The sequence below is a fragment of the Oryzias melastigma genome, linkage group LG6 (assembly GCF_002922805.2).
Source record: "Oryzias melastigma strain HK-1 linkage group LG6, ASM292280v2, whole genome shotgun sequence".
In the NCBI taxonomy this organism is placed as follows: domain Eukaryota; kingdom Metazoa; phylum Chordata; class Actinopteri; order Beloniformes; family Adrianichthyidae; genus Oryzias; species Oryzias melastigma.
The window spans coordinates 24,406,387-24,432,196 of record NC_050517.1 but is presented as its reverse complement, the minus strand read 5'-3'; the positions used below and the strand labels follow the sequence as shown (position 1 = coordinate 24,432,196).

At 35.5% G+C, this 25,810-nt stretch overlaps 1 long non-coding RNA gene across 2 annotated transcripts in view; it reads right to left on the bottom strand.

Annotated features, from left to right (window-relative positions):
• Positions 1-25,810, bottom strand: part of LOC112152608 — a 146,893-nt gene that overhangs the window by 82,659 nt on the left and 38,424 nt on the right. Inside the window, exons 4-5 of one of the 2 annotated variants that reach the window (XR_004948086.1) lie at positions 22,022-22,045; positions 21,404-21,941 (exon numbers count right to left, since the gene is read on the bottom strand). The exons of the other annotated variant lie outside the window; for it this stretch is intronic. This is a non-coding gene — a long non-coding RNA (uncharacterized LOC112152608). Of the gene's footprint in view, positions 1-21,403; positions 21,942-22,021; positions 22,046-25,810 lie in introns of those variants that run through there. 2 annotated transcript variants of the gene reach the window in all.

Genomic DNA, 25,810 nt, shown 5'->3' with positions numbered 1-25,810 from the left:
TTCGCTTCTGCCAAAATTTTAAGCCAACGAAACGGATTGGGAGTGCCGGAAAGGCTGGACTGGACTAGTTGGAGTGAGTGCTTCTTGCACTTTTTAAGTTACTATGGAATCCGACGGACACACCGACCTCTGTATGTAACTTAATACTTCACGATACACTTTCCTCACCTATAACAACCGTACATTTCATTTTCATGATGTCCCTTTTGGTGGCCCCACGAGGTACAAGGAACTCCATAACACGGCCCCGGACAATCCAATAACTCGCAGCACCTTTACGAGTATACCCCAATATGGATGTATGCGACTAAGGCATAAGATGGACTTGAAAGGCTGGAAGTAGTTTGCTGTACAGTCTCTTACATATTTTTAGTTAGAGCGGTCTGACACAAATGAGTTTTTTAATCTTGTCATCATTCATTTTAACTGGCATTTAAATGACCTATTTATGGGTTTGTGAGAGGCAAGAACATCCGTTATGTAAAGTATAAACCTAACTATTTTGACAAAATGTTTATCTTCAATCAGGTAGCGTTTCAATCTGTAGTCAGTAATTGGCTTGAACTCTAAAGCACACTTTAGATCAACAAAAAATGTAGTTTTTAATTTATTCTTTGGCATTGGATAACTGATATTTACAGGGAGTTCTCTTTGGTATGAACTCAGCTGCAATCCAGGTCAGGACTCTGCACCTGCTTCTTCATGTTTGAAGGAAGACTCTGATAATTGCGTCTTAATGAGCTGCCATATCAAGCGAGCAACAGGCTGCTCCATCTTTTACAAACTGGCGAAGGTTGTTCAGCCCCATCCATCTTTGTAAATGTTAAGGTTGAGAACATTATTACTGCTGGGCTTTCTTTCTTGGGAAATAGGAGATGTGTAAACAACAACATCTCTGATTATCCCTGAACATGACAAATGATTGTCAACCAGCGTAGCTTCCCACCCAGGGAGGAATTACACGCCATAACAGGATCTATTCAGTCAGGGATGCGAGGTAAATGTTATGTACACGGGTTATCAGTATAGCAAGAAACGCCGGACAATGTTGATCCGCGAATTATACTGGAAGGCAATCCTAAAAAGACAAAGGCATTTGATCTACATAAGTTTCCTTAATCTGCTGTTAAAATCACAATGACAAATGATTAAGATATTTGTAATTGGAAATTCTTACCATAAGATTAAAAAAAATGCCTTAAATATTTGAAGCTGTAATGATATATTCCCCCATTTGTGAGCAAAAGAGACTAAATATGACCTAAATATCCCACCCTTCATTCCAGTAATTCCAACATAACACTCCATGACCTTAATATCTCTTTTGTTTAACTTTGCAAAAAGCTCCATTCGTCCCAGATATTTGTCTCAAAGACATCACAGCTTTTTCAAGAAGATGGCATTCATTCTAATCTCAAGCAGAAAATAAATGAAATATAGCCAACGGTGGCAATTTGCAGGTTTCAACACCTTTAGATTCATGGGAGGCGGCAGTTAATTTGGACAAAGTCAAAAGGGCGAACAACAATGAGCGGGTGTCGACCTCAACGAAGCTGAACAAAGTCAGAGCAGCAATGCCAGATAGACTGCAGAATGTTTCCACTCAGGTTAATCAGAATAGCTCCAAGATATGTTAACGCTTTACAGGACTTTCATTGAAAAAAATATATATATATATTAACCTAAACCTATTTGAGGATATTTCAGCACCGTCAAGTGAAAAGATTATAGTGTTTATGCTAATGTAGGTCACTGGAGTTGTCACGTTTAATTCCTCACCACAGAAAAGGTTAGAAAAAAAGTAATAAACACATTATTTTCAGTCAAAGCTGTACTTTATGTAAAACGCATTAATCATTTTTTTTATTAGGGTAACATTTCATAGCATTTTAACACATAATTCACATTTGTTTCATTAAATAATTGATTTAATTTTTGTCCCAAAAAAACTAAACAAACAGACAAAAATCCAGAAAAACATTAACCTTTTTTAACTTTGGATCTAAGGACTTTGTTGTCCAATAAGGGCTGAGGTAATATAGAAATTTCTAATACAGTTGAGCAAAAAAAAAAAAAAAACTGCATTGTGTAAAATAAGTTTGTATTTCTTGTGCATATATTTTAGGGTTTATTCAGACTGGAAAAGTGCTTCTGTTCAGACCGAGTCCGCTTAGTTTGGTCCAGATCAAGTCCTGATCCTTGTGTTTTGTCTGTATTCAGACTGGCATCAGTCGGAGTTTCCTGTTCTGGACCAAAGCTAGTTAACAAAACCATCAAGCTAAAGATCTCTTCAGTCATTGGGCAGGAAACATGAGGGCGGGGCAAAACAATATGATAAAGAATAGTAGACGTTCTTTTGCAAACATTGCCGGGACAGTTCACCTATTCAAACTTCATATTTCACTGACCAATTTTTTAACGCCTAGGTCAAAGTCAGACACAACATTTTGTCTTTGCTGCTTTGGTACAGTAAACACATGCCATGAGGCGGTTACTGAGGAGACGACAGCTAAGAAGGTGCGCTGATAAGTGTTTATGACATACAGATTGTGAGGAAAATGTATATCTTAATGATGAAAGGCAAAATAATTGATTTAAAAAAAACAAAAAACTGAGCTACCATTCCATTCTCTGCGTTCCCACGAGGTATGTGAGCTAATTTAGCTCATGGTGTTCACACTGGACAAGCAAGGAATGGCTTCTTCTTCTTTTTCTGCTGTTTACTAGTCCATGTCTGCTGCTGATAGTTGAAAGAGGCTTGATGCAATTGGTGAAAATCTCACAAATGCTATTCCAGGCTTTTTATTTCATAGCTCTATTACAATATATGCAAGACTTGGTGTCACATAATCCAAGTTTGGCAGAAACTGCAATTTTTTATTTCTTTTGCATTATCAATTTTCAAATGAAACTTCCATGAATTCAATTCATCCAAACATAACTACTTAATCCGAGTCTAATTGGTCAAAATTCAACCTGGTTCAACTTTCAACACTAGTTTGATGGCAACACATTTTTAATGTAGAGCCTAAAAATGGTCAAACGTCCGTAGATACGCGTGGATACGAGAGTTTTGAATGTAAAAGCCCAAAACACAGTGTGTTATGCAGCAGGTTTTAGCAAAAAAAAAGTGAGATACAGTTCAAAAATAGACAAAACAGTTGACAAAAACAGTGCATCCTGAGCAAAGTTTCCCAGCAAAGGAAGCACTAGACTGTGACATTTCAGATGCTTCTGGAGCAGTTCTTTTTTTTCTAATCTGTTTTTGCTGTCATGTTACAGAACAACATTTTCTTGTTTGTCAAAATGCAGGTCAAAAGTTCACCCTGAATTTGGCTCTGCTCAGTGAAGCAGCATGGGTTTCATGGTAGGAACACAGATGTGACCAAGCCTAAACTGCCTCACTTCATCTTCCATTCTCACAAGGTCAAGGTCCACCCTCCTCCATGCATTCCTCTTTGCTTTGCCCTGACTCTCAACTCGCCTCTCTTTGTACCAGTGTTCACTTTTCTGGCCCTGTAGTCTCCTCTCACTGCTCATCTCTTCGTTTGCACCCTGACCTCATTTTCTTCAGCCCGAGCACATCTCTGGTGACAACACCCGATTGACATTAATGATACCACAGAATGAAAAGGTTAATTAAGACCAACTGTTCCCTGCCCATTTCTCGACACCATCTGCTCTGCAACACCAACCAACACAGAGCTCGCACTAGCATAAAAAAGATAACTCTGCAGTACAGGAATGATAAGTCACCCACTTTTAGGGGAAAATTATTATATTAAACTAAAAAAAACTTGAAAAAATTGAATAAGTTTACAGTAAATTAAACTTCTGCCCAAGTTAGCCAACAACCACACTTTTCCAACTAAACAGATTTTTTTTTTCCCCAAATCCTACATGATGGGGATTAATTTTACCAACAATTCAATTCATATCAAAATCCACGGTCTCCCAACCATTTAACAGTCAATATTGGTTCATTTTGAACGATCCAATTCACTTCCTCAAAATTGATCCAGGACAGCTTTAGTCAAAACTTCAACCATTTTGATTCAGACATAAATACCAGGTGAACTTTTCAAGTTTTCTTGTATTTCTCACAAGATAATTATGTTTAAATTAAATGTGTACAAACAGACAAGTAAACAAGAATTAATTTTAAATCAGTTTTTTAAAGTTTGTTTCATGAAGTTCAGCCCACTGTTGTTTTTCCACATCAAAATTGTACATCCACCTTCTTTCACTCAACCAGGTCGCAGGGACAGCAGTCTAAGCAAAAATGAACAGACTAAAACATCAAAAAAATTTCAAGTGTTTCCACACATTAGACCGTGATGATGTTTTTTGCTGCCATCACGTGTGTGTTTTCCACTGTGATGGCACTTAGTTGTTTATATGGTAACCTACCACTTCTAAATCCAAATGGTATTTTCCAAGATCGATTATAGATTTATCAAATTTTGATTTTTTTTTAATTGTATAGGTGAATTTGATTCAATTCTGCCTTAGACAAAATGATTTGATTGGATCGTATGAATAGAAATTGATTAATCGATTGTTGGATTAATCGTTACACCCCGACTACATAACCAAGAAGATATGGATTAGTGCAAACTTTTAATCTGGACAAAAAAAAAAGTAATAATCGGTGTACTTCAATAAAAATCTTAAATGGATAAAACATTTTCAAAAGATTGCAACTCAGGGAGTTTAATTTTTAGATGTTTCTTGTGCAAATGTGAGTTTTGCTTTGTGCTCCAAAAAGAAATTAGACTTGAGAGGGAAGGAGGGAAAATTGGAGCTGAATGTGAGTACATATTTGTTGACACTCTGTCTTGTTCTGGTTACTTAAGCAGACCAAACAAAGAGACTGGGAGCAGAACCCTGGCAAGCTAAGAAGCAACGAAAGGCTGCAGTAAAATACATAAACAAAGTGATGACAAACATCTAAATATGGAGACTGGAGGGGATTTCAAACTCTCTTTATCTTTGCTTTCATTCTCTCCATCTTTATCTCCACTGGGATTCTCCGCTTTGATCTCTGAACCTGTAAAATTCACACGCAGAGGCACTCTTGACAGTAAGGGAAGAGGAAAGGGTTGTGAAAAGGGAAAGTGAGGGGGTGAGTGAAGGATTAGATATGCAGAACAAGGACGTCAAGGGCAGAGGAGGCAAATACAGCTGGAGGCAGCCTATCTGGGAATGGGAAGCTTTGGAACTGCTGCTAAACTAAACGACAATGTTCCAAATGATGAAATGATTGAGTGAACATTTGTAAATGTATTAGGGGGAGTTCTCTGCAACAGCAAACTTGCAGCCCAAAGTGGAAACAGGTTTCAGACGTGAATAATAGAAAGATTTACAAGGCTTCAAGACCTTAATGTTAAAACTTATTACAAGCATGGGAACAACTAAAAACTCTCTATGGCTAAAACATATTGTATGGTTGTGTCTGCTCATTGGCCTCCTAACCTATAGAATGGAAATAAATGCAGGAGAGCATATTTTTTTTGTTTTCTGCTTCATTAAAAATTTGATCCAAAGAGTTTGATAGCAAGGAAAAGACTTAACAAAAACCAGAAAGTAGAAAAACAGACTTTGGAAGACACAAAAATGGGTAGTCTTGACCCAAAAGCTCCAGCCTGTAATTATTCCTCCACACTGTAAAGAGCTTGTTTGGATTGAATGGAAGCATTTTGCATATACTTAAAAATTACAAATCCCCAGAAGCTCAAGAATAATTTTGCAGATCTGGGTATATGATTTGCTAATTAAAAAGTCGGTTATGCTGGAATCTGATTACCTGCATAATCTAACCTCTTTGTTTGGCCCATTTATTATATTAAAACAGTTTTGAAAACTCCCAATATATTTCACCTTGTTTTCACTTCTTTACACGCAGTGGGATTTACAAATTTTTATTTTTTTTATTTTCTAAATGCTACGTTGATCTGGCAATGCTTTTTTACCTTTAAGGCCAGAGTTTTGCTCAATTATCTTAAAAAACATTGTCCATTAAAACTGGGTTTTATTAAATTCCAACTTAATTTTTGCGAAATCAGTTACTTAAGCCCCTTAACACTAATCAATACCCCCAAGTGAAAAATAAGTCAAATCTTTTTTTTAAAGTCCGACTCCAACTACTGTATATTTACCTCAGAGTAGCATGCGTGCAGGACTATTGTGCGGAAGTTAGCCTTTGCTTACTTCCCATTAGCTCTTTGAAATGTGGAAATACTGTTTCGTTGTAACCAGCATCTCTTTATTTACATTCTCTACCGCCAACTTACAGCCCTTCGAAAGCCCAAGCTAACATTAGAGCAGCAAAAAAAAAAAGTGATCCATATCGGCAGCCGAACAGTTCTAGCTCAGATGGCAGCTCAGACAACGAAAATGAAAACATTAATGGATCCATTTATCTGCAAATAGATGCATCAGAATCGGAGCGGAGCAGGGAGACTTATCTGCCTTTCTCAGGTACTGCTTTACAGATCAGTAGTTTTTGAACCACCGGTTTGTATCTGCTTCTAATCCATCCTGATTAGAATAAAGAGAAAAATAGAATATTTTTACAACTGTTGCAGAGATGAACTGAGTAATTTAATGACAAGAAATACTTGTCAAAGAACAGGAACTTTAATCTAGTTTATATGATTTTTTTGGCAATTAGAAACAATCAACCTAGATAATTATGTTGTCACATGTTTACATTAAATGTAACTATTGGTATCATTCTTTGCAGTGGCATCAATTTGTGTTATCTTCTTGCTTGTGGTTTCAACTGAGCCAAGTTGGAGGGAACGCGATTTACAGAAACCGACAGTAGTTCTAGTGGCCTGTGCTCTACCGAGTTGTCAGGAAACAGTTGTAAATGTGTTTTGCCCGCTTTGCTACAGCGAGACCACTCACATAGAGGTGGTACTTTAGTTTAATGGAAAAATGAACATGCTGGTGAGCCCAATTTAGCCGGTTTGGAACAAAATATGAATTGTAGAGCTGCTGCTGCCAACCCAATGATGGAAAAATCTGCATAAAAATCTGTCTAAAGGTGGCAATTAGGACTTTCACTTTGCCAAGATGACTGTTGTGGTTACAAAGCTCAAAAGCTTCACGACTCCACTAAGCACAAAAATTAGGATATTTGTTCTCACAGTGTTGTTCCTTTGTTATAGAAATATTTTGAAATCACCTGTGAGAATTCATTCTGCTATAGTACTAGTAGTAAATGTTTGATTCAAAAATCAGCATGCCATGTTTGACAGATCTGTAAAGTTTTTGCGACTGGAAAAGTTTGGGCTGGTGTTTCACAACGCCAAGTTGGGGTGTTGTTTAAAGGCTACAGCCCTCACACAATATCCACAGTGAAGGCCAATTTTCACATACCAGGGGAGCCGCAGAGCGATGTTCAGTAATGAGTCCAGATTCTGCATGCTGCAGCTGGATCAAAGGGTCAAAGAGTAGGGAAGACATGGAGAATGCTATACTGATTGCTAGAGTTCCGTCTTTGGGTTGAGGCGGTGTGATGGCGCTGACTGACATCTTCCTCATCATAAGTCATTTTGTTAAAAGTATATGGTGAGGTGAAAGTATTGCGGGATTAACTACTGTACAGTCATTAACTTTGCCTTTCATTATTGTGTCCTTCAATTGCATAAAATCACATTTGTCAAAAGAAATGGTAATTTTCTCATAAATGTGTGCAGTAATGAATGTAGAATAGAATAGAATAGAATAGAATCTTTATTCTGTCATTGCACCCAATTGCACAATGAAATTAAAAGCAAAAGCAATCCACCCCTCCTTGGTGCATAAATATAAAATAAAAAGAATATAAAAGTATAAAAACATTAAGCATAAAAGATCTAAAGAAAATTATTTAAAAGATCTTCATATTAAAATGCATTTTTAAGTATGTCAATAAATATAAATATAAATAAAACCAAACACACACCTCCCATTTTCATACATCACACTAGTATTGTACAGACACCTTATTAAGTGGAATTTAAAGACACTATTGCTCTGGGAAAAAAACTGTTCTTGAACCGATTTGTTCTGCACTTCATTGTCCGGTATCAATGTCAAGAGAACTAAGAAAAAAATCCACTCCATTACATAAGCAATGCGGAATTCTCTCTTTAGATGAACTCTTGTACTTAAGCTAAAAAAAATAAATATATATATTTAAACTGCAGTTGTTTTTATCCCATCATATTGGACTCCTGTTAAAAAATAGACAAAAAAATGGGTTGCTTCTTTCAGCAATTCTTCCAGAAAATCAGCTGCTGACCTTCTTTTTTAGTAAATTACATGGTTTCACTTTGGAAAACGATAAACACATACTAGCAACCTAAAATTTGTCTTAGTAAAATAGTAATTAACAACTTTGATCTGCATATGTAAATGTTTTATTTGCCATCATTGTGGAACTTAATTACAGTGTTTGAACCCATTAAACTGTTTTTTTTTAATGCAGGCTGCACAGGCGTGTGTCATCTTCTACAAAAAATATAGTTTAAAAAAAGATTTGTCATTAAAGATATTTTAAAATTCTACATCAAAAGTATATTTTATAAACCGAGCAGTTTAATGTACCCATACATTATGATTTTTTTGATGAAGGTAAAAATGAATTCGGTGTGTAATCATATTTATGTAGTTTTTTTTTTTTCTTTTTTTGCTTTATATGAGTTAATTTAGACTAGAAAAATCTGCTGGTCCTTGAGGTTAGTGTGTATTTAGACCGTCATTAAGCAGACATTTTTGTTTCCAATTAAACCCTGTAACCACATGACTAAAGATCTCTTCTGTCATTGGCCAGAAATAATGAGGGCGAGGCAAAGCAACAAGAAAATGTATAAAAGGCTGGTTTTATCCCACCAAAGTACAAAACAAAAACTAACTAGGTTTGGTTTGAATTGGAGATTAATAGCACAAATCATACCAACAAATCACTTGATAAGACATTTTAAAGTTCACAACGACAATTAAAATAACAAAATAACAAAATAGCATTACCTCTAAAAAAAACATATCTTCCAGGTTCTGTAAAAGAAGAATAAAAAACAACCTTTGGAGAACAAAAAAAAACGTTTCAGAAATTAAAATTAAATGATAAAACAAAACAAACAAAAAAAAAATGAAACTGCAAAAGTTAGGGACTATGGGGACATGGCTGATTGGATGATGACATTTGTTCCTTTTAACCAAAAGGTATCTAGCATAAATGGATACTGGATAACATAATCCAATCAGCCATGTTTCATAGTACCTACCAGTTCCAGTTTCTTATTTTTGCTTTTTTTTTATTATTTTATTTTTGATTTCTGGAAATTGTTGGTGTTTTCTCCAACACTTCTTTTTTTTCTAATTGTGTTTTGGTTTCCAACATTGGTTCAAATTTTTAAAATGTGTATTTTCTATTATTGTTTTACTCTTTAATCACAATTTTTAAAAGATTTTTGCACTTCAGGCCCACTTTAGATTGATACTTTGGCCTAAAGGACACACCTTCCAACAAGCGGTTATGCTTACATAGATGGGTAATGTCAGATAAACTGAAGGAAACTCACTGAAATTCATTGGTGAAGCTTAACATAAACACCTAAAAGCAAACAAACATTCATGCAGAGTTCAGTTTTTCCCCACAATAGTACACATCTTTCAAGAAAGGTCATAAAAATGACACATTCAGTCATTTCAGCTGGTCGGCTTTTTGGCAGTAACTGAGGCATACAGTTAAACCAGGAAAATTCCGTTGAGCATGCTGTGCCAGAGAATGCCGAAATGATCAGCATTGAGAGGCATCATTGCTTGCTTGGTCTGCCATGCTTTCTCATTGTTTCTCCGCCTTTCTTTCTCTACCGCTAGGGATTAAATGATGCCTTATACCCCATGCCAAGGCCCTTCTCAAAACAAACCATTCACAAACAAAAATCAATCAGCCAAATGCAGTTAGCAAACAAAGAGCAGTGACTGCATGTCTATAGACTGTGAAAAGACATTTTAAGACTCTGTGTGCTTGTTAGAGCTACAGCGAGCATGAATATTCATTTACACATTTGATTTCCTGTCTTTTTATTCCTTTTTTTGTCATATAAGATTTGTGTTCCGCACAAACTGTTGCAAAGCCACATCTCTGACAATTTGACTCACTTTTTGAACGATCGTGAACATCTCGAGGTGTAAATACAACGGTCTAATCAAGTTAAATGTTTCTCATTCTGTTGTTGCTTCATAATTTTAACACCTACAGCCATATAAGGAAGTGTATCCACTCATGCAGTTTTCAGACTGCTTTGACTCCATCTTAACACTCACACACATATATATATATATATATAAAGTAAAAGACAAAAAAAATGTCTCAAAAAGTTGATGTTGAAAAAAAAATCTGGTTACTAATTAGTGTTCCTAAAGGGACATTAGGGCTCCGTATTACCTGTAAAGAAAATAAAACACGTTTTTTGAGGGGCAGCAGGCTGGATTTACCCAATTTTCTAGTTTCAGATTGGAACCCATGAGACAGGAAGTGGAAGTTCCAGTTTTTCAGCTGCTTTCATTATAGGGACATTTGAATTAATCAGGTGTTTAACCTGTTTGTTTAATTAATCGATACTTAACTCTGAATCTCTTTATTTAGTTTTCATTTATTTTTGAACGATTTTTTTTTCAGTTAAAGGTCTAACACGACTGCCGGTTAAACATTTCTGCCGGGCAATATTCGGTTGACTCACTTATGTAATGTCAGGAAATATCTGCAGCTCCAAAGTTTGTCTGTTCAACCAAATATTCCTTTCTAAACATCCCAACAAGGGAAATAATCAAATATTTTTATTAAAAATACATTCAAAATGTTTAAAAACACTGAGAACTTTAATAGAACATATATTTTGATGCCTATTGTTGTTTTTCTAACTAAGAAAAACTTTCATTTTGATTTATTAAAAGATAATCACCAACTATGATATCTCGATCAGGAAACATAAAAGAATGAAGCAGTTCGTCTTTTTTTCTGCTTTGGTTTTAGTTCATTTTTTCTTATAAAATACTAGTTTATGCACTTTTTTTGTTCGTAAATTTGATCAGCTGAGTCAAGAGTTGTTCACAAATTTATCTCATTTGAGGACATTTTATTGTAATGATATCAGCCCCTCAGAGTATAAAGTTGGGTTATTCATCAGGCAGGGTGAGATTTCATGAAACTTAGTTGTTCAAGAGAAGCCAGAAAAAATATGTGTCTTCCCTGTTTCTGCAGTGGGGTTTTGTATTGGTGGATTTATACATCAAAAATCAGCTTATGTACAGCAGGTGCGCCATAATACATAGCAGATCTTCTCTGACTTACAACAGGATTAGAAGTTGTTTTGAAAGAGCAAATTGTAGGTAACTCCAGGGAATAATAGTCTGCCTTCTTCTTTGCTTACTTCTTAAAATATTTGATGTCGAGTAACGTGGAGAGTTGAAATTTGCCGTATTGTGAGAGTCTTTGTGCTGTATTCTTTACAGATGCAACAAAACTAATTGGTTTATTCTATTGGTTTATTCAGACTGGACAGAGTTGGTTCTCTTAAGTGAACCAGGATTAATTTTCAGTCTAAATACACCCAAACAAACCCTAATCTGGGACAACAAACTGCTCTCTGACCCATCTTTTGAGGTGGTTTTGGTTTGTTTCCAATTAGACTGAGCTACGCTTCGCTTTGAGTTTCCTCAGTCTGAACAGGCTTGGAGTGGAACGCCTGGACCAAAACGGCCACTGTAATGCCACCGGGCATTATAGAATGTAAACAGAACAGTGGACCAACGATGAGACAGCATCTTATTGGAATTTTATTTGTATGACTACAAGCTCATTAAAACAACTTATAACTTTATTCATAGTTCTTCTCCCATTTCCTCAACAATCTATAAACATTTATACCTTTATATAGTCCCCTCCTTAGTGATTGCCTTGTGTCACGCCTCTGTGGTACCAAAGTAGCAGTAAAAAGGTTGGACCTGACGTTGATACAGACAATCAAAATTGATCAGCGAAAAATAACGTTTGCATAAGTGAACTTTCCCGGCAAAGATTGCAAAGCGTAAGACTTCCATTTTTCACTTTTCCTTTCTTTCTCTTGTTGTTTGCCCTGACCTCGTTATTCCTGGTCAATGAGTGAAGAGATCTTTAATCACATGGTTTTATTTACAAGCGTTGGTTCGAAACAGGGAAGTTGACAACAGTTTGAATACAGACCAAGCACAAGGTTCAGGACTCCATCTGAACCAAACCAAGCGGATTTGGTCTGAACCAACAGACTTAGTCTGAATATACCTAAGATCCAACAGTACAGATACACAAAAATAATGCTCAACTTAAATATGTTAATATTGTTTAACTTTTAAAATTATACTAGAAAGTAAAAAAAAAAAAAAAAAAAAAAAAAACTAGAGCTCTTGATTATCATCGGGTACAGGCTTTTTGCAAGTCATTAAGTCAGTATTTTCCACGAATGATAAGTTGGCTTTTTGAATCAGATTAGTGCGTTATCTTCTTGACATATTTTAATTCTTGACCTGTTCAGATATTGCCATTTCTCATTGGTCTGTCAAACACCTCATTATTTGTGCTTCTTATGTGCTTTTCTTCCTAAAAAAAAATGCAGCCAAAACCTTATTAAATATCTAATTTTTAAATCACATTTTTAGGTTGGACCATAAATCTGTTAGACAGTTTTATAAATGCTTCGATAAGCCGCATTGGCTTTTATTTGCACGTAGCAATTTTGTCTTGTTTCCAGGCCCTTGTACATGACGGCATTGTGCTTAATTACTGGTTAAATTGACATCATTGAAAAACTAAGAGTTTGGACTTTAAAAACCAATATTGTAAGTTTGAGGTCACTCGCAAAGTGGAATACAACAAAAACCAGCACTTGTTTGGAAATGCTCCCATTAGAATCGGTGCCTGTAACCTAAGCTACTGAAATCTTAGCTCCTGTTCAGAACAATCATTGTAATTGTCTATTGTAAGATTTTCAGTTTCTAACACCAGGCCATCATTTGTTCAGTACAATTTAGTGCGGTAATTAATGTAAGAATCAACTAAAAATGAAAGAAATGTGTAAATATATAATAAAAAGCAAAACTGTTCTAGTCAGGAAAAGTAAAACTGCAAAGAAGACGGGGAAATTCTCCAAAAATGATGCAAAACTGACCTTGCACCAAGTACAAGTTCAAGTACCAACTTGTTTAGAAATTCCAATCCTGGCGTGCACTTTATGTTTTACAAAACTTGATGCTAAAATGATTTAAATAAATGGTGCAAACTTTAAATTAAAATATTTTTGCTAAATTCTAGAAAAGGAAAAGTATATATAAATTGAGATGACTGATGAGTTTAACCCCTAAACACCAGAGCTTTCGCTCTAGTGTTTACATTCTTTTGACGGTCTTAACTCTTAAACCGTGCACACAATTAGCATAATTCCGCCGGATTCTGAAGCCTTGTGTGCAACACTCTACAGTAGTGAGGTGCATACACAGTTGATATAAATCTTTTAATTCTGTCGTGGAAAAAAGTGGCTTTGTACAACACTTTTTGTTAGTGGTGTGTTGCATCATTGTAAAACCGACATTTATTTCTCTTACACAATTAACGTAAACCGTCTGATGCAAAGTTGCTTTTCTCCAGTTTAGAATCCATTGGAACAACAGAAATTGCACAATTAGTTTAAGAGTTATGGTGGTCTGAAAGCCTGTTTTCTTCACGTCACCGACAACATCGCTGGTTTTAAAGGGTCAACAGCATTATAGATAGAGAAGCTTTATTCCAGACTCGTAGTCCAATCAGTGAACAAGAAAGCAATCAATAAGCAGTACACATACAATACCAAAAATACACAAGAAGACCAAGAAGATAAATAAATAAAAACAATAGTAAAAATCTACAGAAAATATTAAAAAATAGGTAAAAATTCATGGTCCCATTGGTCCTATTAGGGACTGTGTTCATGTGGATGCAAGATAAACAAAGACTTAGTTTGTCAACAAAAAAGGTTACTTTTCATTTTCATCTTTACAGAGAAAGATTTCATTTTTAACCAAATTCCCACTGGAAACAGTTGAAATATAATGAACATAATGCACCAATGAAACACCTTTTCCAAGCCTGATTGACAAACTTTACTACCTATGCATTAAGACTAGTTAACAAATCATTAATAAACTGTTAATTATTGAGTGATATATTACTCGTTAAATAACAGTTTGTTAAAGATTAATTCATGTACCTTATAGATGGACAGTAGATATCTAACGGTTAGTTATTGAGTTATAAACAACCTATTACCTATATATTAATGTTTCTAGCTACCTTATTAATTAGTAATAGATCTTGAATAAGCTGTTAGTAAATTACTAATGATTTGTATAACATATTAACTGATTCTTAACATGTTACTTTTATAGATGTGATCTTATTTTAAAGTTGTAGCTATTCCTCATTTATTTACTGTTTGTAAATGAGGAACATTTTCCACTTTGGAATAAAATCCAAATATACATACAAGCTAATAACTAACTAAAATATTAACTCAAACTTTACAGGTCAGTTGTTAATAGTTTGTTAACCATCTACCAGTGAAGTTTTGTTGAAAAGTAAATGGGTGGAACAAGTTCAAGGTACAAAAGTTCATTGTGATATTTAAAATACCAAATGTTTTATCTCAACCTTGTTAGACTAATCGTTTTTTCGATCTGTATTTGACCAAGAAAACACCACAAATGAAGTGTTTGCCCACATTAGCTCCGCTGTCCAGGGACTGGTAGCCCGGGCGGTAACCCTGCTGGGCAGTGGAGTTTTGGGGCCCCCATTTTCTGCCCACTTTTAAACCATGTAAGATCCACTTGGCCTTGCTGGCTGGGTAAGAATACTTTTACAATAGATCAAAACATGACTGGAGTAGGACTTTAAAAACTATTTAGAATAATAAGAGTTTGCTAGATTGTACTTTTTGACAAAGATCTTACAACCTTATCTGGAACTGAAACTGAATGATGGAACTTAAATGAACTCTACTGCATTAATTATGACAACATGCCAAAAAAGCTGTTGTATTTTTTCTCTCCACATTGATGTTTTTCTACTTCATAATTGAAAGAATTTGTCTTGCTATTAATCTTTCATGTGAGCATGGTGCAGTTTTGGCTGGCTGTAATCCTTGACTCTAGGCTGTGGTTTGGTTTATGGTTTACAACTTCAACTAAATTATTCTTTTATTTTTCAGGGTTTAATTTAATATATTAAGGCATTTTTATTTTACCTTATGAATAATTGTATTTTTGAAACTCAGTCCATTTTTCTAACGGAGTTCCTAAGTAAGGGATAATACCCGACGAAGTGTGCGTTATGAGAAATTAACGCACGACGCGGAGGCCTAAACCGTCCGACGCGAAGCGGAGGACGGTTGCCTCCGTGAAGTGCGTTAATTTCTCATAATGCACTCTTCGGAGGGTATTATCCCGCTTATACCATGGTCTTTACAAAATAAATAAACATTTAATCAATATTTAGTACTTTATTCTTGTTATTTCTTTGGTTTAGCTCATTTTTTCACAAAAAAGCGGACTATTTGATCATCCGTGATGCGGTTTGTTGTCACGGTGACATGGAACACGGCATGAAGCCGGAAGCCGTTACAGACCTCAGCTGCAGCGGTAAAGTGTCGCTGTTTTGAAAGAAAGACCCGGACAAATTAGGATATTTTTCTTCTTTTTCTGACGTTAATCCTTCAGTGAGCAGCTAGAACATATTCAGCTTCTGTCTGTGTTTCATTTCACGGCAGGTTCGTTCTTCTGAGCTGCTCTAAAATGAGAAACTCCCTCTTGTGGTGAAACAGAAGACTACACCTTTCATGTCGAGTGGTGTTTTATTAGAAGGAGAATAACCAATTTGTCAATATTAATTTACCTTACAAAAGGAGAGGAATATAAATGCTGGTCGCTACAATAAGTTGAATAAAGCATCAGTTCAGAGAGAAAGTTCATCAATTACTGCTTGTTTTGTCCAGACAATGAAGGAAAATGTGTTTTAAAGAAGCCTGCGCAGTGATATCGAACGTTTGGTCTGTGTGACCGGAACTTCTTTTTTAGGTGTGCGTTATTACTGTGCATTATCACTTTTTAATGCACACCCAGCAGCCAATCAGAATCGAGTATTCACCCAGACCATGGTATAAAACAGGGATAAGTAACTCCAGGCCTCAAGGGCCACATTCCTGCATGTTTTCCAACATACCCTTCACTGGAATGTTCTAATTGTCTGGACACACCTGAACCAGGTAAGGCTTGGATATCTAGAAATCATGCATACACGGCAGGACTCAAAGGCCTGGAGTTGCCTATCCCTGGTCTAAAGTGACAAGTTTCCGATATGAAATCTTAATTCTGAGAAGGTACAAAAATGCTTAATTATTACCAACAGTATGGTTTATTTTTTTTAATAAAGCTGAAAAAATTTTAAATTCTTTAGAACAGTTTCAGGTTGTCCAGAACGCTGCTGCAAGGCTTTTAACCAAAACTTTAACCAAAAGGACCTCATGCAGCCGTACACTCCCAGCAGGTCCCTCAGATCATGTGACCAGGGTCTGCTGTTCAAAGAACTCGGTGAAAAACTAAGGGTGACAGAGCCTTTGCAGTAGTAGCTCCATCTCTCTGGAACTCCCTTCCTCCCAGCCTCAGAACTGTGACTCAGTGTTTTCTTTCAAAAAAGCAGATAAAAACATCTTTTTAAAATAGCTTTTTCTAAATGTTTTTATTTTGTGTTTATATTCTGAGTTTTACTTTGTGTTTTACTGTGAAGTACTTTGTGATTTTGATCTTGAAAGGTGCTATATAAATAAAGATTATTATATTATTATTATTATTATAAGAAAAGGAAGAACAATTGTATGACCACAGCTCATCTTTAATCAGTTCTGTTCATAAAAAAGAACTGTAGCCACAAAGGGTCAGGCTCTGGGTCTACCTGTGCCAGTCCACAGCCAGGAAAAAAGTACAACGTCATGTCAGGAAGAGCATCTGGCGTAACTCTAACAAATCACATGCGCGGATCAGTGAAAGCTGATCCACACCGACAACCCTTGAAAGGATATGCTAAAAGGTGAACAACAATCTATAAAAAACAAAACGTAGGCTGTTTACTTGAAAAAAAAAACAAAAAAACAAAACAAGTAGAGAATCAGATGATTAATAGAGTAAGAATATGGCTTAATTTAAGCTTAATAAAATGATTTCACCAAGCTTACAAAAACAGGACGCATAGATACAGTCTCTGAGGAAAAAAAGAAACAGACCTAAACATACTTAAAGAAAACAAAAAATGAAAATATGATAGAAGGACACAAGAGAATGTGTCTGTAACCAACACCAGGAAAATTATCTAAGAATTTTAAGTCAAAATGAATAAATGAATAATTATTTTTATCTGGTAATATATAGTGGTCTCACTACTTTGAACAATTACATTTTGTGAAGTAAGTGGGTTATAAAAAGTTGATATGCAATAAGTAAATAGAGCATTGGAATGCTTTACACTATTCAGTTACAGTCTAAAGTAATATATTGTATTCCTCTATTCACTCCGTTTGTTGTCATTGTGTCTCTCGACAAACGAAAAAGGTAAAAACCAGCACTTTATCCATGTATCACAGAGGTGATAACAAAGTACTTCTATAAGAAAGTATTCTTTCCTCCCATCACTTTGTTTAGTTTACTGCAAGTGGTGACCGTTACAATCAAAGAGAGTGCTCATTTACAGACGTGGAAATCTGTGAGCAACCCTTGTGGTTATACTCCCAAATGGACCTGGCAGACTATCAGCTTCTCAGGTAGACACGCTGACCTCTGGTCCTCTTCAATCTGGAACTCAGTATTTCTTTCAGTACAGTGTGTCTAATCGGTAAACTTGAAACATAAGATTTTCAACTCATGCCACTTGAAGGATTTAGCAAATCCCTACAAATGTATTGTTTATCCCCTCATTCTGTGGGTTGCTCCAGTCGTACCCTTTTAAAGTCTCTTCAGGTCTATTATAGCTTCTAGCAATAAGTAAAAAAAACATTTTGAAACATTATGAAAACTCTTTAAGTTTGTCTGTCAGAAACTGAGACCCAAGTAGACGCAAAAGCAGGAGACCTAGTTTATAAATCTACTCACATAAAACAACTCTGCATTACATATGGACACTTTGGGTGAGCCCATCTTGTCTTTTTTTTAATGTGCTGAAAATAAGACATCACGAAACGCTGGCAATTAATTTACGTTTTCAATCATAAAAATATTTTTACTTAAATTTCTAATTTATACACCAACAAAAGTGTAGGCTATTTTAAGTGAAAGCAACACATCAGGTGCTGATTTCAGACTTTAACAAAAAAGAGGAATACTTCTTCCTATCATTAACACTAAAGTCAGAATCGGAAACGTTACTGAAGTCATTTAATTGAAGCAGGCACCATATTGAAAATTAACAAGTTGGGCTCTCCCAAAGCGTCAATATGTGAAACAAGTATGTGTCAATATATAACAAGTTGAGGTGAGAATATGTTGCCTGGACAGGTCCAATAAAACAATATTGTGAGGATAAGGAAACCCCAAAACAGTTTTTTTTTTCCTTTTTTGTGTGAGTGCATGCACACGAGAGAGAGAGGAATATACTTTCCATCAAACTCATTTTGACAGTTGACCTTTGACCCTACACCAGTTAAAATGAGTTTGATGGAAAGTGAGATCCTACACTGCCTGACATTTCAGTACAGTAGGTGACAGTTGTAAACCTAAATCACAGGAAACCACCCTCCTAAAACTAACAGAAGTAGAAAAAACCCTGAAAACAAAGCATGAAAAGCAAGAAACCTAAACTAAATAGCACCAATCCACATACAGTCATCAACAGCATCGTTCATCGAGATAATATTCTATGTATACAGCCTCTAAATGATACATCTCTTGGGGTAATCTTCAATGAATTGTTGAGGTTATCAGTGTCTTCCACTGTGGACATGTTTCTATACCAGTGGGGCAACAAATCTCAGACGGCATGAACATGTTTTGGCCAGTCTTTCTCTTTAACTACAGCTGTATTTGACTTGCAGTCTCCTAGTTTTGATTTGCTTTGGGTTTCTGAAGTATTCTTCTGATCCTCTTCTACTTTAGGCTAAGAAAGTTGGATTCATGTATCCCCACCCAGCCATTTGCAACCTTATTTGATTTTAAAGAACATTTTTAGACTTTTAGGTTGTTCTAGATACTAATAAGTATATAATCTAGAGTCCAGAAAATGTATTTAGATACAAATTATATTTTGAGGCAATTTCAATGTAACAAAAGCAGAAGAAAAGCATGTCGGTGATCTCTAAAGGCTTACTCATACATTTTATCCAATGATTCACAGGAAACTATGATCTCACTTTATGTCAAAGTGTTCCAGTCTAACAAAAGTCATGAGTCATTGCAGTACAAATAAAGTTCAGCTTCAAATCTTTTTACTTTTTACCTTCTGCATCTTAAAACATCAAATTCATGACTCCAAAGTTTCTTTTTTCTGCTTCTATCCAGGAAGTGATGAATAGATATTTAAATTTTGGAAATAGCCCCTACTAACATAAATAATTATAAGTGTCCAACCTATTCTAAATGTGTATATTTGTTATAAAAGTGTGTTCAAGTATAACTAACACACTGAATACTTGAACGATCACCAAAAAAAAAAAAAAAAAAAAAACACAGAATCAAGTGTGTGTCAAACCAGGTGGCATGAGAAAGATCCGTACACAGCTGCTTTAGCTTTCTCCTGCCTCAATTAGCATTGACTGTAACTGTTTACTAAGAAGGATTTACTTGTTTTGTTTGGCTTGGCTATCCAAAGGAAAATGCTGCTTTTGAGTCTGCACATGCTTCTCCAAAGCACACCTGGTTAATGCGCCAGGGGGTTTGAGTCCGATTCAACAAATCTATTTAGCTTAATTGTGATGGACAGTCAGACATCTTATGTCACGCAACACAATCAGACTTAATTCAATATGTTTTAGAGTTTGGACTCTGGAGGGTAGCAAAAACATTGCTGTGTTTGGGCTCCTGGTGGAGATTGACACACAAGCAAACCCCCAAGTGTGTCAGAGACAGACACTGCATATTCAATTTAGTAAACGGATCTGCGTGATCGAAATGTTCTGTATCTGATTATGTTATTTAGTTATGGTATCTGTTGTTGTGAAATGCCCCCAGTCAGGACCATAACACAAATCCATTTCAAATGCAATTAACTTTAAATTCTGCAGGCAAGAAATGTGTCTGTCAACAACAGAAAACACAGGAAGCCAACTGGCCTATATAGGCGATACCTGCAACATAAAGAATCTAATTAAACCAAATGCAAGTTATCATGTGAAATCACACCACACTACACTGCAGGTCACTTTACTATTTAAGCTGTGATTCATTTGCTAGAATATTGAAATGGTAGACACATTTGTGGGTAGGCGTGATGCATATACCACATATCAACTCATTTTGTGAGTCTGCACATCGTGGACTGAGACGCCTTAAGTCCCTGCCTCGCTATGGGTTCTTTCCGATACTAGATCTGGAAAGGCACAAGTTCAGCAAGTTTGACTTTGAAAACATTTCTAATTAGTCTAAATCAAACCGAAAAATACATTACTGCCTTGTATCAGTGGACAGAGGTTGATATTTAACATATTTCATCACATTTATATTTCGTTTTGCATGTTATAGGATGTGGTGAAAGAGGACCAGAGTGTCTGCAGTGAGCGAGGAGGATGCAGAGGAAAGGATTAGATGGAGGCGGATAATTTGCTTGGGCAGCCCCTAGAGGGAGCATCCAAAAGATAAAGTATAGGAAAGTATTTCATATTGCAAGTCACATATATACATTTGCATGTGTGTAGATGTGGTCAAGAAGACAGAGAAACAATACTGCATGATTTTCCAAGTTGGTTTCTATAAATCTGATGTCAAAGTAATAAAGGCAAAAATTAAGACTCAATAATCCTTTATATATATATATATATATATATTTACACTCTGACCCCAATATATTGCACATACTGTAGTTGACATAAGCAACTGTTGATGTATGTTGTTGTAGTTAATCTCTTTTATAGTTCCTGGTGGTCTTCCACCACCTCCAGAAAAATTAGAAATTCTCAAAAAATATGTTTCATAATTAGTTGAACTAATATCATTTTTCATTTCAAGTCATTTTATTAATAATTTGAACAGAATCTATGAGCGGTTTATAATCTTGCAAGAATGAATTAGAAGGTAAGATTTATTACACTTTGCAGTACTATTAAGTTTAAAAGAAAACAGCTGCACACACACACATTTAGCAGGCAACAGTGGATGCAGTTTATTGTTCTTGGCTGAAACATTTTCATGACAGGATCCCTCTTACAAAACTTTATTAAAATATTATCCACCTTTTTAAAAGCAATCTGGGAACCCTGAACACTTGCTACTAATTTTGGGTAAGGTTATGGACAGGCGACAACTATCACTCTGCAGAAACTATGTCCTAAAAACAACACAAGTGATTTGATTTTTGCCGAAACCTGAATCATTATAATTAAAAGAAAAGCTTTTAGAATAGATTGAAAGATTATCGCAGTGGGACTTTTAGAGGAAGCTAGAATTGTTTTAATCCATATTAGTGTCATCTGAACACGCACCTGCCAGTGGTTAACTATGACTAAAAATATAGTTGTGAGAGTTCAATGTTTCAATTTGTTTTGTTATTTTAAATATTTTGGTTGTGAATGAGAACAAACTTCAGCAGCTACATTCCACTTTAAAGTCCACTTAAGGTGGCACTGATCACAAGTCAGTGACACAGAGATCCCATCTACTCCATCGGATCCCCCATTTCTTCTGACCTACAAAGAACAAAACACAAATTCAAGAAGCACAATCACGTCTTTAAGGAAGACACCTTATTTGTATTCTAGACTCTCACCGTGTCTCCTCGTGTGTGTCTGAGCTGAAGTGAACGAACAAGGAGAGAGAAGGAGAACAGGAGTGAGGGAGGGCATGAGAGTAGAAGGATGAATCTAATGCAATGCAGCAAAGAACTGTGACAGAACTGGCATTTATTTGAGCAGAGACCGCTGCTCATAGAGGAGAGACACAGCTGCAGCAGCAGAGCTCCACAATGCTCCATCACTCTGTACCTCTATCACAGCAGGAGACAAGGTGGGCACAATGAGGCGGAGGCTTAGCGGATACATACTGGAAGCACAACGACTCTGATGCTGGCCGCAATGGTTTCTGGAATACTTTGCCTACAAGATCTCTGATTCTTTTTCCGTGTGATTCTCTTGAATTCCTCCCTCTGGCTTAATCTAAAGGAATATCCATTCCAATGGAGAGCATGGCTTGAGTGGTCCAAATCCCTTTGCAGGTCAGACATTATTACCAGCAGACAACGTTGGAGCACTTTTAGTGAATCTCCTTGTGATCTCCTTCATTTTACTGCATCTTAAATGGAAAAGCATTTGAGGAGTTGCTCTTGGGATAAAGTTTATCTGTCCTAGACATACTTTTTACCTACTTTACAGGTTTTTGTTCAACTCAAAGACAGAAAAGAAAACTAACTTTGCTTTGCAGCTGTTGAGGACTCGTGAGCATTACCATTTCTCTGAAGACTTCCGGTGAGTAAACAAGTTTCCTTCATGTTTACTCCTGGATTGTTGATTTCATCTACATCAATGTCACTATTTTAGCAGTGATGTAGACCTGACTTGAGACTCAACCTCAAGGCCTCGAGACTTGAGGCTTGGAACTTGTGAACAAAGTGAATCTGTTTATTCTTATTTCTTAGGTCTTGGATATTTGATTCAGGTCTAAAACAATGGTTTTACTTACTGGGAATGCAAAAAAAAAACAACTAACTGTTTATTTGTCCCCACAGATTGTTTAACTTCTTAAGACATCATATTTTTGTGTCATATTACCACAGTAGTTAATTCTGCTTAGCTGTCAAAGAAAAATAAAAAAGGCAACTTAAACTACATGCATATTGGGGATGTATCACCCGTTCAAAAAACTGGCATTCTTGAAGGCACTACTAGCATATTGTATTCACACTGGACTGTCGCTACCCGATACTAGCTCATTTACTTAAAATGGAAAGAGGCTTGGTGTGAAATGCTAAAGTGGTGCAAATCTTGCTCCAGACTTATTCCTTTTACAGCTTGTTACAATATATATACTGTATTAGATTTGATCTGCAATTCCAGCCGGGCACAAACCAAAATTATGAATTTACCTTTCAAAATCGACTCTTAAACGCTCGGGACTTCCATGTTTGGAACATAACATTAATCAAACATCACTGATCAGTCAATGTTCAACTAGTTTAATGTTTAATGAGCTTTCAGTGGCTGTATGTTTTGTTTGTAAAGCCAAAAAATGAACTTAAAAACGTGTGTACTGATGCGTGAACGCAAGAGTCTTGAACACGGAAACCCAAAACATGCATATGAACGTGTTTACAGACTTTTCTCTGGAAGTGGCATTTTTGAGCCCAGTGTGAACATATAGCATCAAGAGGTCAAAGCAGTTTTGAACCTATAAAAATATCAGTTTTTAACTAGAAGTTTTAAAACTTGAGACTTGAGTTGAGTTTCGAACTGGTTTGAGACTCCTTTTGAGACATGAGTTGAACTTAAATGCAGAGACTTCCGATTGTATCTAGAATGCCTAAAAGATTTTTTTTAAGCATATCTGCAAATTAGTTAAATCAAAATAAATTTTAGTCATATTTGGAGAACATAATGGTATTACCAAGGTGGCTGCTTCTTTGGCAACTGAAGTATACAAATTTTTTCACAGGTAAATAATACATTAGCTTTTTAAAAAAAGTATTTATTTCATCTGGTCTGAAACTAAACAAAAGACTCATCTATGTGTTGCAGATAGAAGCAAAGCGGCTTTTTAAACAATGGTCTTGGCACCAGGGCTTGATCCCTGGCTTATGTTCAGCTGTATACAGCTGACATAGCCATAATAGCATAGAGAGAAGTATTTGTTTTTGTAGGTAAACGACCATGGTTGCATGTGTTTGTGTGTAGTTTCTGACAACTGATTATTGACAACTATCTGTCAGTTATCTTCAGATCATTTGTATCTATTAAATCTATTCAAAAATATTTTTGTGTTATTGTTGTTGGGATATGGAACGTTATATATTAAAATGTACAAACGTTTTAGACTATAGTACAAGCTGACTATCAAATTAAGTACAGACTAGGCATAAAGATGGCTTAGGACTAGAAAACCCAATGAGCCCAATAGTAAGAAAAAAAAAAGACAAATATAGTTACTTTATGTTTGATCAATTTGTAAAATACCTTTCTTTAGAGCAGTTTATATACTGTAACTTTAAGAATTTGCAATTAAGGATAGTGATCAAAGAATCCAGAGTGGTGTTAAAGGATGACCCTGAAGCAAATTCTAAAGAATTTAAGACTGTTATAAAAAAAAATTGTTTGAATTTTAATCCCTTCTGTATTTTTACTGTTTTATTGGTTTCCATTACATATCTACTAGACCAAGGATTTTAAACCTTACAACACAAATACTAATTTTATTTCTGCAAAATATTAATAGATGTAAAATTATGCATAATGTAACATGCCAATTATTCAACAATTATTGTAGCTGCTTTAGTATAGGAGTGCTTTGCAGACCTTTTTGTTTTATGACTAATTATGTTATTCACAAAAAATATTTCCAATAGGAAAAAGTGTTTTTTCCTTAATGTAAGTAAATGTTTACTTTTATCATAGTTTAGTTTTAATGTATTATTTTTAAATGATCAGAAATTGAAATATATGTTGTAGGCTTCATTTTCAGCTGTATGCTAATAATTAATATAAAAATAAAAACAAAACTAGGTTGATAAAATATTAATTGAGCAAAAGCCCTGAAAGATGCGTGTTCCCCGATTAAAAGAGTGGTTCAGTTTTCATGTTTAGCACAGTAATAGGGGCTACTAAAGTTCTTTTTTGTAAATCTGTATGCAAATGGATTCACTAAGTTCAGACTCAGCATATGTACTTTAAAAATAAGATTTGCATGATAATATGGCTCAAGATGGCTCATTTCTCTAAGTACAGAAAGCGTAACAACAGTTCAGTTTGGCTCCACCGGCTATCACAGACATCTTTTTTCTGCTTGAGCTATAGTATCATATTTTTTTTCTTTTTACACTTCATAACTAAACAATTATTGCTAAGCCTACATTTATTTAAAAGCTAACTATTAGTACAGAATTTTCTATTTACTGCTTACTGTCCATCAATGTACGGTTTGGGGAAATGTATATTATGCTAATTGATATGTCAAAGCAAACTATACTAGCAAAGCTTTCTTCTTTATGCCTTTATTCAAGAAAATATCGGCCCACGACAAACAGCTGCATTGACTGTGATGTTATTTAGGAAGGTGACATGGTCTACTCCAGTGCAATGTTACAAAAACTGCAAGCAGAAACACAAAAAATCTACTTAAATAACATGGTTCTATATCAATAGATTGGTCCCTCCCTGGTATCACGGACATGTATAGGGATGACTCAGTCAGGATTCATTAAAATGGTGGAACAGTGATTCGAAGTGCTGGATGTTGTCATTTTCACACATAAATTCACTATTACTGCTCAACTCCATTGAGTATTTTTGACATTTAATCTGGAAAGTTCTGAGCAGCAGTATGACTCACTCTGCTTTAGTGTCAAAGATCT